A 16,699-nucleotide genomic window follows, 5' to 3' on the forward strand; every position below is an offset into this window, starting at 1 on the left:
TCTATGAAGGGGCTGAGGAACCTGGGCATCCATGAGGTACCCGGCAGTGCTTCATTTCAGCCAAGAGGATTCAGTTTATACATTTGACTCAGCGGATAAAGCCAAGAACTTTGTGGACACTTTAAAATAGTCCTACCGATCTGAAGAATACGGTTAATGTTTGTCCTCTTTTTCTTCTTTTCCAGTGTTCCCCCTTTTCCCTCTTTTTTGTCTCTCCTTAATAATTTTCTTTTTTAAAAAAAAAATCTTGGAACATGTTGTTCCTATTATGATTTCAAATGCTGGTGTTGGACTGGGTTGTACAAAGTTAAAAACCCACACAAAACCATGTTATAGTCCAACAGGTTTATTTGGAAGCACTAGCTTCAGAGCACTGCTTCTTCATCAGGTGGTTGTGGAGAATAAGATTGTAAGACACAGAATTTATAGCAAAAGTTTACAGTGTGATGCAACTGAAATTATATATTGAAAAAGACCTGGATTGTTTATTAGACCTCTCATCTTTTAGTATGTAAATTGCAAAACTTTTTTTAAAAGTTGCATTCTCGAGTGACCTTTAACAATTGGTGACCTGTTGGCCCACATAATGTGTTGAAGGTGTGAGCTACCCTGCAGTGGGGCACCTCCCACCATGTATGTGGCATTTACTCATGCGACTCAGCCAACATTATCTATCTCATACGCTGCAGGCATTGGCGAGACCAAGCAGAAGCTCTGGCAGCGGACGAATGGATACTGCACAACAATCAACAGACAGGAGTGTTCTCTCCCAGTCTGAGAACACTTCAGTGGTCTGCGACATTTGATCTCAGACCGTTAGGTGACTGTTCTCCAAGGCAGACTTTGGGACAGGCAACAACGAAAAGTGGCCGAATAGAAGCTGATAGCCAAATTCAGTACCCATGACGATGGCCTCAAGTGGGACCTTGGGTTTATGTCACACTACAGGTGACCTCATTGCACAATACACACACACGCACACCCCTACGGACCCAAACATTTACGTAAACTCTCTCTCATAAGCTCACACATACACTCCACACACACCTGCTCACAGACTTATACTCCTTTACACTCACACTCAGACACATACACACACTCTCTGACACTCATAACCCGCTCCCCCATCCCACACACATACCCACATACACATATAAGTTTGTGGGGTGAATTTGTACTTGCAGAATTACATTTCATTTTGCTCAAAAACTGCATGAATCCATGTAAGATTCTGTAAATCCGTTTTTTATATTAGAATCACTCTGACCATTGTGGCACAGTCTCACACAGGGCAGCTCGCACCTTCAATGCATTATCTGGGCCGACATGACACCAATTGTTAAAGTTCATTTGAGAATGTAACTTTTAAAAAAAGTTTTGTGATTTACATATTAAAGAACTGAAACCAACGTAGTTATTATAAAAGATGAGGGACTTAACAAACAATCCAGGTCTTTTTCAATCTATAATTTCAGTTGCATCACACTGTAAACTTTTGCTATAAATTCTGTGTCTTACAATCTTATTCTCCACAACCACCTGATAAAGAAGCAGTGCTTCAAAAGCTAGTGCTTCTTGAGCATGTCGTTGATGTCAGCTCCGGTCCAATAGGAGGAGAGAGGGCGGGGTTGGCAGACCAATCGGAAGCGGGTTATCTCCGAACCAATAGGAACCTGCGAGGCGGGTGGGGGCAGGACTCGTACAAATCACGTGACCATCTCCGTCCGTCTGCGCAGTATCAGTGTAAGTGGAGCTCGGGCGTTTACGTGTGGAGTTGGACGTGGTGAAATAAGACGAATAGTAGGAATTGTTGCTAGTTTAATCTGAGAGGTTTTAATAGCATGTTAGGTACTTTTCCGAAAACATATATTTTGAACTCCCTGTCCCTAGTTTGTAGTAAACAGAAAAACGGCTGCGGGCCTCGGGCGGTGATAGGCCCAAGCAACCGGCGCCATCTTTGTTAGGGGCAATCATCCGAGGGAAGCGATCGGGGCCGCCATCTTTGGCGATGGCAAGCTGGACGCATGCGCGAGAAGGAGAGGTTTTACATAGAGCAAACCCAAAGCAAGGAAAATGTTTATTCTGGCTGTTTTTCCCCCCAGAGCGAGAGAGATGGCCTGTACTTCCTGGGAGAGACACTAGACGCTGACAGAGTGCTGAAGCAAGGAACTGCTTTCCGGCATTATAATTGCTGCTGTTAACATTTCAGGTACTCCGTGGAGAAATGCCTGTAGCTCGGTCAGAGCTCCATGTTATCAGTTGCAGTCTCACTGTTAGGAAGCATTGCGTTAAAGACTATGATCTGTCCATGCACATTCGTTCGCCCAGTGTTCATATAACTGGGATCAAAACACTGAAATAGCTCTGATTCACCTCTGTGCTCATTGATCATGGTAATATCTCATTTCCTCATTCTCTAATAATGGATGTATTTTATCTCTTAGTATTTTGCTGTTACTTGCACAGATCTTAGGTAAATCAGTTTTCCACTGCTGTCTATCTCCTGGCTATCTGCTGCGGTCTTACTAGAATCATCTTCACTCTTACCTTTCACAGTCAGCAATTCTTGGAGTCCATTTGTATGACTTCATTTCTCTTCTATTTCTGACCATCAAATTCTGCACAATTTTCATTTTGTGTTATTCATGTTGCACATCCTGAAGCATTAACTCTGTTACTTCCTCCACAGATAACAGGGCTTTGGGAATAATTGTTGCTATCTGTTACGAAGGTGATGTTTAGCTCTATGTGCTTGGAGTCATACAGTCATAGAGATGTACGGCATGGAAAAAGACCCTTCAGTCCAAGTCGTCCGTGCCAACCAGATATCCTAACAACATCTAGTTGTATTTGCCAGCATGTAGCTCATATCCCTCTAAACTCTTCCTGTTTATATATGTACCAGTTGCCTTTTCAATGTTGTAATTGTGCCAGTTTTTTCCACTTCCTCTGAGAGTTAATTCCATGCACGCACCCTCTGTGTAAAAATGTTGCCTCTTGGGTCTCTCTTAAATCTTTCCCTTTTCACTTTTAACCTATGCCCTCTAGTTCTGGACTGTCCCACCCCAGGGAAAAGGCTTTGTCTATTTACCCCATCCATGCCCCTCGTGATTTTATAACTTTTGATAAAGTCACTCCTCAGCCTCCAATGCTCTAGCAAAATTAGTTGCAGTCTATTCATCCTCTCGCCCCACCTCAAACCATTCAACCCTGGCAACATCCTTATAAATCTTTTCTGAGCCCTTTCAAGTTTCACAACATCCTTTCTATAGCAGGGAGATCTGAACTGCACAGAATATTCCAATAGTGACCTAACAAATGTCCTGTATAGCTGCAACATTACCTCCCAAGTCATATACTCGGTGCACTGACCAATAGAGGCAAGCATACCAAATGACTTCTTTACTGTCCTATCTACCTTGTGACTCCACTTTCAAGGAACTATGAACCTGTACTCCAAAGTCCTCTGTTTGACAAAATTCAAGACCTTCCTGTTATGTTTTATAAATCCTACATTGATTTGCCTTTCTAAACTGCAGCACCATTGGGCTGAGGATTGACACATGAAGTTTAATTCAGATAATTTGAACATTAATCTAAATTAAACTTCATGTACCACTCAGCCCATTGGCCCATGTGATCAAGATCCCATTGTACTCTGAGCTAACCTTCCTTGCCGTCCACTATACAGTGGAGACTTGATTATTGGGCATTCGATTAGCTGAATTTCAGATTATCTGAACCAGATAGCAAGGTCCTGATTCTTGACTAACTGTTATCCAGCATTCAGCTTATCAAACAAAATACTCCCTGCACGTGTCCTTCGGATAATTGAGGTTCCTCTGTACCTCCAGTTTTTGGTGTTGTCTGCAAGCTTATGAACTATACCTCCAATGTTCACATCCAAATCATTTATATATAAAGTAAAAAGCAGTGGACTGAGCACCACACCTTGTGCCATACCGCTGGTCACAGGCTTCCAGTCTGAAAATCAACCCTCCATTGACACCATCTGTTTTCGAACTTTGAGCTACTTCTGTATCCAAATAATAGTTCTCCCACCTTTGTGATCTAATCTTGATAACCGGTCTATCCATGAGGAACCTTGAATGCCTTACTGAAGTCCATATAGATCACATCCGTTGCTCTGGCCTTGTCAATTCTTCAAAAAGCTCAATCAAGTTCACGAGACACAATTTCCCACTCTCGAAGCCAATATGATTATCCCTAATTCGTCCTTGCATTTCTAATACATGTAAATCTTGTCCCTGATTATTCCTTCCAACAACTTGCCTGCCACTCATGTCATTCCCTGGCTTGTCCTTACCACCTTTCTTAAATAGAGGCGCCACATTAGCCAACCTCCAGTCTTCTGGCACCTGACCTGCGGCTATCAGTGATACAAATATCTGCAAGGGGCCAGCAATCACTTGTCACAGAATTCTAGAGTACACCTGATCAGGTTTTGGGGATTTATCTTTATGCGTTTTAAGGCATCCAGCACCACCATCTCTATAATCACAGTAAACACTGATGCAAAATATTAATGTGCTATCTCCCCCCATCTCCTCTGGCTCCACACATAGGTGGCCTCGGTAATCTTCAAGGGGCCCTATTCTCTCCTTAGTTACCCTTTTGTCTTAAACCTATTTATAAAATTCCTTTTGTATTCTCCTTAACCCTATTTGCCAAAGCTATCTCATGTCCCCTTTTTGCTCTCCTGATTTCCGTCTTAAAGTATACTTCTGTCAACTTTATACTTTTCTAGGGAATCACTCTATTTCTGCTGTCTGTACCTGACATATGCTTCCTTTTTGTTAAATAAAAGCCTCAATTTCCATAATCATCTGGCATTCCCTACACTGACCACCCTTACCACTAACAGGAACATGCTATCTGTGGACTCCTATTATCTCATTTTTGAAAGTGACCCATTTTCCAGCTGTCTGTTGACCTGAAAACATATGCAGCTAAATTTTTGAAAGTTCTTGCCTAATACTGTCGAAATTGGCAGTTTAGTACTTCAAGTTTTAGATCCATTTCTGTCATTATTTTAGAACTAATAGAATTATAGTCACTGGCACCAAAGTGTTCCCCCACTGACATCTCAGTCACCTGCCCTGCCTTATTTCCCAAGAGTAGGTCAGGTTTTGCACCTTCTCTAGCAGGTACATCCACATACCAAATCAGAAAATTTTCTTGCACACACTTAACAAATTCCTGTCCATTTAAGCCCTTAACACTATTGGCAGTATAAGCCTATGTTTAGAAAATTAAAATCCTGTAGCTTAGGCACCCTATTATTCATAGAGATCTCCTCTCAAATTTATTACTCAATTTCCCAATGACTGTTGGGGGCGGGGGTGTCTTTAGTGCAATCCCAATAAGGAGATCATCTTTTTGTTATTTCTCCGTTTCACCTAAATAAATTCCCAAGAAGCAGTCCCAGGAATATACTCCCTAAATACAGCAGTATGTTATCCCTAAACACTCCCTCTCCTCTCCTTCCTATAGTATCTACACCCTGGAACATTCTGTCCATTCCCTGAACCATGTCTTTGTATTAGCTATAATGTCCCAGTCCTATGTTTTTCACTACGTTCTGAGTTCATCTGCCTTACCTGTTCGGCCTTTTGCATTGAAATAAATGCATTTTAATTTATTAGTCCTACTTTGTTCCTGCCTGCCCTGTCTGACTTATTCCTTTTCCCAGCAGTACCAACCTCAGACTGATCTCTTTCCTCAATATCTCCCTGGGTCCCTGAGGCTTCAGCACATCTCTGTGCCAGTATGTTAATCCATTTACAATTCTTGTGTAACTGTCCTTCTTGGAGAACGTGAGGACTGCAGATGCTGGAAATCAGAGCTTAAAAATGTGTTGCTGGAAAGGCGCAGCAGGTCAGGTAGCATCAAAGGAACAGGAGAATTGACGTTTTGGGCATAAGCCGCCTTCAGGAATGAGGAGGGTGTGCCAAGCAGGCTAAGATAAAAGGTAGGGAGGAGGGACTTGGGGGAGGGGCGCTGGGAATACGATAGGTGGAAGGAGGTTAAGGTGAGGGTGATAGGCCGGAGAGGGGGTAGGGGCGGAGAGGTCGGAAAGAAGATTGCAGGTCAAGAAGGTGGTGCTGAGTCTGAGGGTTGGGACTGAGATAAGGTGGGGGGAGGGGAAATGAAAGCTGGAGAAATCTGCATTCATCCCTTGTGGTTGGAGGGTTCCTAGGCAGAAGATGAGACGCTCTTCCTCCAGGCATCGTGTTGCCATGGCCTGGCGATGGAGGAGGCCAAAGACCTGCATGTCCATGGCGGGGTGGGAGAGGGAGTTGAACTGGGTGGTTGGGTTGGTTGGTGCAGGTGTCCCAGAGGTGTTCTCTGAAACGTTCCGCAAGTAGGCGGCCTGTCTCCCCAATGTATAGGAGGCCACGTCAGGTGCAGCAGATGCAGTAAATGATGTGTGTGGAGGTGCAGGTGAATTTGTGGTGGATATAGAAGGATCCCTTGGGGCCTTGGAGGGAAGCGAGGCGGGAGGTGTGGGTGCAAGTTTTGCATTTCTTGCGGTTGCAGGGGAAGGTACCGGGAGTGGAGGTTAGGTTGATTGTGGGGTTGGGGGTGGGGGGGGGGTGAATCTGATGGGGGAGTTGCGGAGGGAGTGGTCTTTCCGGAACGCTGATAGGGGTGGGGATGGAAATATATCCTTGGTGGCGGAAATGACAAAGGATGTTACGATGTATCTGGAGGTTGGTGGGGTGGTAGGTGAGGACCAGTGGGGTTCTGTCCAGGTGGCGATTGGAGGGGCGGGGTTCAAGAGCGGAGGAGTGGGAAGTGGAGGACATGCGGTGGAGAGCATCGTCAACCACGTCTGAGGGGAAATTGCAGTCTTTGAAGGAGGAGGCCATTTGGGTTGTTCGTTATTGGAACTGGTCCTCCTGGGAGCAGATGCGGCGAAGGAATTGGGAATGTGGGATGGCGTTTTTACAGGGGGCAGGGTGGGAGGAGGTGTAATCTAGGTAGCTGTAGAAGTCAGTCGGTTTATAGCAAACGTCTGTGTTGAGTTGGTCGTCCGAGATAGAAATGGAGAGGTCTAGGAAGGGGAGGGAGGAGTCTGAGATGGTCCAGGTATGTTTGAGGTTGGGTGGAAGGTGTTAGTAAAGTAGATGAACTGTTCAACCTCCTCGTGGGAGCACGAGGTAGCATCAATACGGTCATCGATGTAGCGGAGGAAAAGGTGGGGGTGGTGCCAGTGTAGCTGCGGAAGATGGACTGTTCAACATATCCAACAAAGAGGCAGGTATAGCTGGGGCCCATGCTGGTGCCCATGGCTACTCCTTTGGTTTGGAGGAAGTGGGAGGATTGGAAAGAGAAGTTGTTAAGAGTGAGGACCAGTTCAGTCAGTCGAAGGAGGATGTCAGTGAAAGGGTACTGGTTGGTTCTGTAGGAAAGGAAGAAGCGGAGGGCTTTGAGGCCTTTGTGATGGGGGATGGAGGTGTATAGGGACTGCTTGTCCATGGTGAAGATAAGGCGTTGGGGGCCAGGGAAGTGAAAATCATGGAGGAGGTGGAGGGCGTGGGTGGTGTCCCGAACGTAGGTGGGGAGTTCTTGGACTAAGGGGAACAGGACCGTGTCAAGGGATGCAGCAATGAGTTCGGTGGGGCAGGAGCAGGCTGAGACAATGGGTTGGCCGGGGCAGTCCGGTTTGTGGATTTTGGGCAGGAGGTAGAAATGGATGGTGCGGGGTTGTGGGACTATGAGGTTGGAGGCAGTGAATGGGAGATCCCCTGAGGTGATGAGGTTTTTGCCCATGGCTACTCCTTCACCTATCACGCTCACCTTAACCTCCTTCCACCTATTGTATTCCCAACGTCCCTCCCCTAGGTCCCTCCTCCCTTCCTTTTATCTTAGCCTGCTTGGCACACCCTCCTCATTCCTGAACATAGAACAATACAGCACAGAACAGGCCCTTCGGCCTACGATGTTGTGCCGAACACTTGTCCTAGCTTAAGCACCTATCCATGTACCTATCCAATTGCCACTTAAAGGTCACCAATGATTCTGACTCTGCCACTCCCACAGGCAGCGAATTCCATGCCCCCACCACTCTCTAAGTAAAGAACCTACCCCTGACATTCCCCCCCCATACCTTCCACCCTTCACCTTAAATTCATGCCCCCTTGTAACACTCTGTTGTACCTGGGGACAAAGTCTCTGACTGTCTTCTCTATCTATTCCCCTGATCATTTTATAAACCTCTATCAAGTCACCCCTCGTCCTTCGCCGTTCAATTAGAAAAGGCCTAGCACTCTCAACCTATCCTCGTACGACCTATTCTCCATTCCAGGCAACAGCCTGGTAAATCTCCTTTGCACCCTCTCCAAAGCTTCCACATCTTTCCTAAAGTGAGGCGACCAGAACTGCACACAGTACTCCAAATGTGGCCTTACCAAGGCCCTGTAGAGCTGCAACATCATCTCACGACTCTTGAATTCAATCCCTCTGCTAATGAACGCTAATAGACCATAGACCTTCTTAAAAGCTCTATCCACCTGAGTGGCAACTTTCAAAGATCTGTGAACATAGACCCAAGATCCCTCTGTTCCTCCACCTTACTAAGAACCCTACCGTTAACCCTGTATTCCACATTCTTATTTGCCCTTCCAAAATGGACAACCTCACACTTGGCAGGGTTGAACTCCATCTGCCACTCCTCAGTCCAGCTCTGCATCATATCTAAGTCCCTTTGCAGCTGACAACAGCCCTCCTCGCTATCCACAACTCCACCTATCTTCGGATCATCTGCAAATTTATTGACCCACCCTTTGACTCCCTCTTCCAAGTCATTAATAAAAATTACAAACAGCAGAGGACCCAGAACTGATCCCTGCGGAACTCCACTTGTAACTGGGCTCCAGGCTGAATATTTATGATCTACCACCACTCTCTGAATTCGACCGGTTAGCCAGTTCTCTATCCAACTGGCCAAATTTCCCACTATCCCATGCATCCTGACTTTCCGCATAAGCGTACCATGGGGAACCTTATCAAATGCCTTACTAAAATCCATGTACACTACATCCACTGCTCTACCCTCATCCACGTGCTTGGTCACCTCCTCAAAGAATTCAATAAGACTTGTAAGGCATGACCCCCTCAAATCCATGCCAGCTGTCCCTAATCAAGCAGTGTCTTTCCAGATACTCATAAATCCTATCCCTCAGTACCCTTTCCATTACTTTGCCTACCACCGAAGTAATACTAACTGGCCTGTAATTCCCGGGGTTATCCCTATTCCCTTTTTTGAATAGGGGCACAACATTCACCATTCTCTAGTCTCCTGGAACTACCCCCGTTAACAGTGAAGACGAAAAAGATCATTGCCAACGGTACTGCAATTTCTTCTCTTGCTTCCCACATAATTCTAGAATATATCCCGTCAGGCCCGGGGGACTTGACTATCCTCAAGTTTTTCAAAATGCCCAATACATCTTCCTTCCTAACAAGTATCTCTAGCTTACCAGTCTGTTTCATACTTTCCTCTTCAACAATACGGTCCCTCTCATTTGTAAATACTGAAGAAAAGTACTCATTCAAGATCTCTCCTATCTCTTCCGACTCCATACACAGTCTCCCACTCCTGTCCTTGATCGGACCTACCCTCGTTCTCGTCATTCTCATGTTTCTCACATACGCATAAAAGGCCTTGGGGGTATCCTTGATCCTACCCACCAAAGATGTTTCATGCCCTCTCTTAGCTCTACTAATACCTTTTTTCAGCTCCCTCCTGGCTATCTTGTATCCCTCCAATCTTGTGTCTGAACCTTGTTTCCTCAACCTTATGTAAGCCGCCTCCTTCCTCCTTACAAGACAGTCAACCTCCCTAGTCAACCAAGGTTCCCTCACACGACCATCTGTTCCTTGAAGAAGTTCCACATTTCAATGACATCTTTCCCTGACAGCCTATGCTCCCAACTTATGCTCCTCAGATCCTGTCTTCCAGCATCGTATTTACCCTTCCCCCAATTGTAAAACCTACCCTGTTGCATGCACCTATCTCTCTCCATAACCAAGGTGAAAGTCACAGAATTGTGGTCACCATCACCAAAATGCTCACCCACTAACAAGCCCATCACTTGTCCCAGTTCGTTACCGAGCACCAAATCCAACATGGCCTCCCCTCTGAGTTAGAAAAGCTTCCTGGACACACTGCACAAACACTGCCCCGTCTAATCTACTTGATCTAAAGAGCTTCCAATCAATATTTGGGAAGTTGAAATTGCCCATGACTACGACCCTGTGGCTTCTGCACCTTTCCAAAATCTGATTCCCAATCTGTTTCTTCACATCTCTGCTGCTATTGGGGGGCCTATAGTAAACACCCAACAAGGTGACTGCTCCTTTCTTATTTCTGACTTCAGCCCATACTGCCTCCAAAGGCAGATCCTCCTCGAACTGCCTTTCTGCAGCCATTATACCATTTCTAATTAGCAACGCCACACCCCCTCCTTTTTTTGCCACCCTCCCTAATCTTACTGAAACATCTGTAACCAGGAACCTCCAACAACCAATCCTTTCCCTCTTCTATCCACGTTTCCGTGATGGCCACAACATCGTAGTCCCAAGTGCCAATCCACGCCTTAAGTTCACCCACCTTATTTCTGATACTTCTTGCGTTGAAGTATCCTTCTCCACTCATATCAATCATTTACCTTCCCGACCAGCTCCGCACCCCGACCCCCACTTCTGCCACTCTCCTGAAACGTCGATTCTCCTGTTCCTTTGATGCTGCCTGACCAGCTGTGCTTTTCCAGCAACACATTTTAAGCAACTGTCCTTCTTATAAAGTTCAATTCTACTGCAGAAGACATTGCAATGATCCAATTATGTGAATCCTACTCTCCTACACCAGCTCTTCTGTCATGCATTCATCTGCTCTATCTTCGTATTCCTACTCTCACCATCATGGCACTGGGATAATCCTCAAGGACCTCCTTTTTAAATTCCTGCCTAACAGGAATAATTTGATTAAGGATAGTCAATATGGTTTGTGAAGGGAAGATTGTGCTGCACAAACCTAGTTGATTTCTTTGAGAAGGTGACCAATTAGATGGATGAGGGTAAAGTGGTTGATGTGGTGTATGGATTTCAGTAAGACATTTGATGAGGTTCCCCACAGTAGGCTATTGCACAAAATACAGAGTAATGAGATTGAGGGTAATTTAGCGTTTGGATCAGAAATTGGCTAGCTGAAACAAGACAGAGGGTGATAGTTGATGGGAAATGTTCATCCTGGAGCTAATATAGTGGTGTACCGCGAGGATCTGTTTTGGGTCCACTGCTGTTTGTCATTTTCATAAATTACCTGGATGAGGGTATAGAAGAATGGGTGAGTAATTTTGCAGATGTCATGAAGGTCAGGGGAGTTGTGGATTGTGCCGAAGCATATTATAGGTTACAGAGTGACATAGATAAGATGCAGAGCTGGGCTGAGAGGTGGCAAATGGAGTTTAATGCAGAAAAGTGTGAGATGATTAACTTTGGAAGGAGCACCAGGAATAAAGAGTACTGGGCTAATGGTATAATGATTTTTGGTAGTATAGGTAAACAAAGAGATCTGTATCCATGTACATAGACCCCTGAAAGTTGCCACCCAGGTTGATAGGGTTGAGAAGAAGGCATACAGTGTGTTAGCTTTTACTGGTGGAGTGTTACCACACGGAGTATACTCTCCTGCTTAATTTAAAACCAGCAACACACATGATTTATGCCATACAGTAATCTGTGAAAATTCAATAGGCCAAGAACTAGTTAAAGTAAAAATTAACAACTTTATTTCTTAAAGTGTAAGAGAATTATTAACTAATAACTATTGACAATTCCTTACTCTAACCTATCTTTTACCTTCTCATCTGTAATACTAGTCTGATAAAACTCCTGATTACGATTTACAAGATAAAACTCCTTATCTCAAAGCCAGGCAGCTTTAGGTTCTCCTCTGTATTCCTATCTTCCTTCCTTGGGGATTCTGCTTCACAGGTTGCACATCGATAAAGGCACCTTTTTAAGAGAGCTATTTCTCAGGCAGTCTTTTTGCATGCTGGTAGCTTGGCAGTTCTCCTCTCAATTTTCCCTGGTCTTATACCCCTAAAGCATCGGATTTTGTCATTGGTTTTTAAGATTGTCGATATTATAAATTCAAACTAGCTTAGAGTTTGGTATTTTTTTTCAGGGTATAATTTAAACTGATTGGCCTAATTTGAATCTGTTTTGTCATTTCCAAGCAACCAGCTACCCTCCTAGCTGGAGCACATGTTACATTGTAGGCAAAAGTGAGGACTACAGATGCTGGAGATCAGAGTCAAGATTAAAGTGGTGTTGGAAAAGCACAGCAGGTCAGGCAGCATCCGAGGAGCAGGAAAATTGACATTTCGGGCAAAAGCCCTTAATCAGGAATTGTCTTGGTGAGAACACTTGGTGCTATCACTTTTAACTCTCTTAAAGGCACAGTGCAGTAACATCTTCATAACAAGAGGGATTGTGTTTCAGAACCATGAGGTCATGTTGCAACTGTACAAAACTCTGCTGTGGCTGCACTTCGAGAATTGCGTACGGTTCTGGTCACTGCAGTATGTGAAGGAGATGGAAGCTTAGGGAATGGTTCAGAGGTGATTTACATGATATGGAGGCAATGTCTTATGAGGAAAGGCTGAGAGACTTGAGGCTGCTTTTGTTAGATTGTTGAGAGGTGACTTAACTGAGACATCTAAGATTATCATAAGATTAGATTGGGTGGATAGTGAGAGCATTTTTCCTCACATAGTGATGGCAAGCAGGAGGAGACATAGCTTTATATTGAGGGGTGATAGATGTAGGACATAGTCTTTGAGATGTACAGCATGGAAACAGACTCTTCGGTTCAACTCGTCCATGCCGACCTGATATCCCAACCTAATCTAGGCGCATTTGCCAACTCTTAGCCTATATCCTTCTATGTCAGAGATTCTTTACGCAGCGTTGTGGAATGCCCTGCCTGCAACTGTCGTAAACTAGTTTAAAGGCATTTAAGTGGTCATTGGATAAACATATGGATGAAAATGGAATAGTGTAGGATAGATAGGCTTCAGACTGGTTCCACAGGTTGGTGCAACCTGTTGGTGCAACAGGGCTGAAAGGCCTGTACTGTGCTGCAATGTTCTATGTTCCTGTTCTCTCTTCAGAAACCTTACCTTTTCTCTTCCTATGTTGTTAGTTCAAAAGTTCACAACAACCTTCTGCTGGTTCGTTTCCCCTTTGAGAATGTTCTGAACCCTCTTTGAGATGTGTTTGGTCCTGGCTACAGGGAGGCAACACACCATTCTGATGGCTCGCTGTTGGCCACTAAATCGTCTGTCTGTGCTTCTGACTAGAGAGTCCCCTACAGTCGATCGCTTGGAACTTTGCGTAATCCTTGTTACATTAGAGCCAATCTCAGTACCAGAAACCTGGCTGTCAATGCTACGTTCCCTGAAAGTCCACCCCCTATGTTTTCCAAAACAGCATAGTTGTTTGAAATGAAGATAGCTGCAGGAGACTCCAGGATGACAACCTCCATCTGCTCCTTTCCTGGAGGTAACCCATCTACTTGGCTGTAATTTCAGTTTATCTCCCTCCCTGCAAGAACCATCCATCACGTCCCCATAGCTCCTGTAAATTCCTCATTGCCTCCAGCTGCCACTCCAACTGATTCATTTGATTGATAGGATTCACAGCTAAACACACTTCCTGCATGGGGTAATCATCAGTAACATGAAAACTCTCCCTCATCTCCCACTTCCAACAAGAAGAGCACATCACTCTACTGAAGGCCATCTTTGCACCTCAACAATCTAACGCCCCAGAAAATAACAGTCTTACTGTTCTAAACAAAATACTGCTCCAGGCTAGCTTAATACCTACATTTTTATATTTTTAAAGCTCAAACAAGAGACAGATATCAATAACAACGTATTATCAAAGAAAGATCACTCCACTCACTATTGTAGCTTTACAAGCAAACAAGACTAGTAAGGTTACTCATGAAAATGCGGCTTAGCTGCTCCCCTGCATGAATTCCCACACCAAGATTTCTGCAAAGTTAGCTGTGAATTTTGCTGTTCGCAAAACCGACATCAAAGGCAGCAGTTCGGTCAGACAGCAGTGTAAGCTTCTTTCTCCATTTGATTCATTTCCCATGTGGTTCTGCACTTTTGTACTGAAGGTGCTCCCAGTTAAATAAGGAGTTGCAGGCCATTCACCCAGTGCTAGTGAAAAGTTGATGATGTATGTCCAAATCACCAATAATTTGTATTTATTTCAAGTTTCTAATTTCACAGAAATATTGTGGTGGAACTTTGACAAGGAGGCCACTGATGGAAGTCACATATTAGGTCAGGTAATCCAAAAGCATTGCCAAGTAAGCAGGTTTTCAGGAAGATCCTAATGGAGGCAAGTAGACCTGAGAAGTTTCGGGTGAAAATTCCAGACTATGTTGCAGTGGCAACTGCAGAAACAGCCACCAATGCTGAAGGAAGGAATAAATACATTGTTGGAGCCTGAAACTAAATGAGTTGCCGAGGTCTTGAAGAAAGTGCGGGGAGGCAGGGATGATCACAGCCAGGAATTAAGTCAAGGGTCAGATTTTTAAGATGTTACTTATAAATCAAAGCCTTCATAGGTCCAGGAGCGCGGGGTGTTGGGTAAACAAGTCTTGGTTCATGAGCAAATGGGCAGCAGAGCTTTTGGTATTCTTGAGATGACGGAGTTTGAATGGAGGAGGCCGGCCAAGGATGTGTTAGGATTGTTAAGTCTAGAGATAACAGGAATGGTTGAGAGTTTTAGCCGCAGATGAGCAGGGACTAGAGTGGAGCTAGATGATGGCACTGAGGTGCAAATAGGTAGACGCATTGCAGACCTGGGTTTAGGCTTTCATCTCAACTCACTGCCCATTAGCAAGTTCACACCAGGGAGAGACCATTCACCTGATTCATGTGTGAAAGGATTCACTCAGTCAGCCTGCCTGCTAATACACCAGCACGTTCAGAAGTAACTACAGTGATAGGATTGACAGTAAAATCCAATTTGGGAGTGAACCTATTTCACCAGGATCTGTTTCTGCTGATGTTAATCTCTACTTTTCTTTTAGCTCATAAGATGTGGATATCCACATCCTGGCTGAATTTATTGCCTGTCTCTTGATGCCCTTGAGACTGTGAAGGTGAGCTGTCTGTACTGTAGGTAGACTGACTATACTGTTAGGGAGGGAATTTCAGAATTTTAACCCAACAACAGTGAAGTAATGACAAATATATTTCCATATATTTCCCTTATCCTCCTTCGTGGAAGTGGTTGTGTGTTTGGAAGGTGCTGTCTAAGGATGTTTGAGTTTCTGTGATGCATCTTGTGGGTACTAGACAGTTGTTATTGAGTATCAGTGGGAGTGGATGCTTGTGGATGAGATGCCAATCAAGTGGCTCTTTTGTCCTGGGTAGTGTCAAGCTACTTGATTTGCTGTTGAAGCCATACCCATCCAGGCAAGTTTGGGGAGTCAGGAAATGCAGTATTTGTTACAGTATTCCTAGTGTCTTTCCTCTTGTAGCATTGTGTTTATTTGTAGAGTCCAGTTCAGTTTAAGAGTCAATGGTAATCCCAAGGACATTGATAGTGGGAATTAATTGATGGTAAGAGCATTGAATGTCAAGAAACAGCCATTGCCAGGCATTTGTGTTGCATGAATGTTACCCACACCTCGTCAGCCTAAGCCTTGCTATTACGTTAGATTCCCTACAGTGTGGAAACAGGCCCTTCGGCCCAACAAGTCCATGCCGACCCTCCGAAGAGTAACCCACCCAGACCCATTTCCCTCTGACCAATGCAGTTAACACTATGGGCAACTTAGTATGGCCAGTTCACCTGACCTGCACATCTTTGTGACTGTGGGAGGAAACCGGAGCATCCGGACGAAATCCATGCAGACATTGGGAGAATGTGCAAACTCCACACACAGTCACCTGAGGCTGGAACATCTCCTTCTTCTGATAGAGTGCAGTTCATTGACAAAGCAGCTAAAGATGGTTGCACTTTGAACACTACCCTGAGGAGCTCCTACAGAAATATCCTGGAGCTGAGGTGACTGATCTTCAGCAACATCCATCTTGCAATCTAAGTAGGTACTACTTGATGGAATTTTGGATGACACCATCAATGGGGAGGTCATGGCCCAGTGGTATTATCACTGGGCTGTTAATCTAGAGACTCGGGTAATGTTCTCGGGACCTGGGTTCAAATCCTTCCGTGGAATTTTAATTCAATAAAAAAAATTCTGGAATTAAGAACCTAATGCTGACCATGAATCCTGGCTTTTTGGGAGAAACCTATCTGGTTCACTAATGTCCTTTAGTGAAAGAAGCTGCTCTCCTTTAGCTGGTCTGGATTATGTGACTCCAGACCCATAGCAATGCAGTTGACTCTTAACTGCCATCTGGGTAATTGGGCAACAAATATTGGCCTGGTCAGTGATGCCCTCATCCATTTAATGAAGGAAGAAACACCTTGCATCACTTTACTGATGACTGCAAGTAGACTGATGGAGCAGTAATTGGCTGAGTTGGATTTGTCTTGCTTTTCCTATAGAGACCATAGACAATTTTCCACACTCAGTAAGATGTCAGTACTGGCATGGATGATGAGGGGGCAA

General features: G+C 44.6%; 1 protein-coding gene across 8 annotated transcripts in view; it reads left to right on the forward strand.

Annotated features, from left to right (window-relative positions):
- Positions 1-1,724: 1,724 nt before the first annotated feature.
- The window catches only part of LOC132825994 (gastrula zinc finger protein XlCGF49.1-like), a 42,111-nt gene continuing 27,136 nt past the window's right edge, over positions 1,725-16,699 (forward strand). For 4 of the 8 annotated variants that reach the window (XR_009645844.1, XM_060841697.1, XM_060841694.1 and 1 more), the window contains exons 1-2: positions 1,748-1,800; positions 2,103-2,209. The gene's annotated coding sequence lies outside the window, so the exon portion shown is untranslated. The other 4 variants (XM_060841696.1, XM_060841695.1, XM_060841699.1 and 1 more) reach the window with 4 other exon arrangements.

The sequence above is a fragment of the Hemiscyllium ocellatum genome, chromosome 21 (genome assembly GCF_020745735.1).
Source record: "Hemiscyllium ocellatum isolate sHemOce1 chromosome 21, sHemOce1.pat.X.cur, whole genome shotgun sequence".
Taxonomy (NCBI): Eukaryota; Metazoa; Chordata; class Chondrichthyes; order Orectolobiformes; family Hemiscylliidae; genus Hemiscyllium; species Hemiscyllium ocellatum.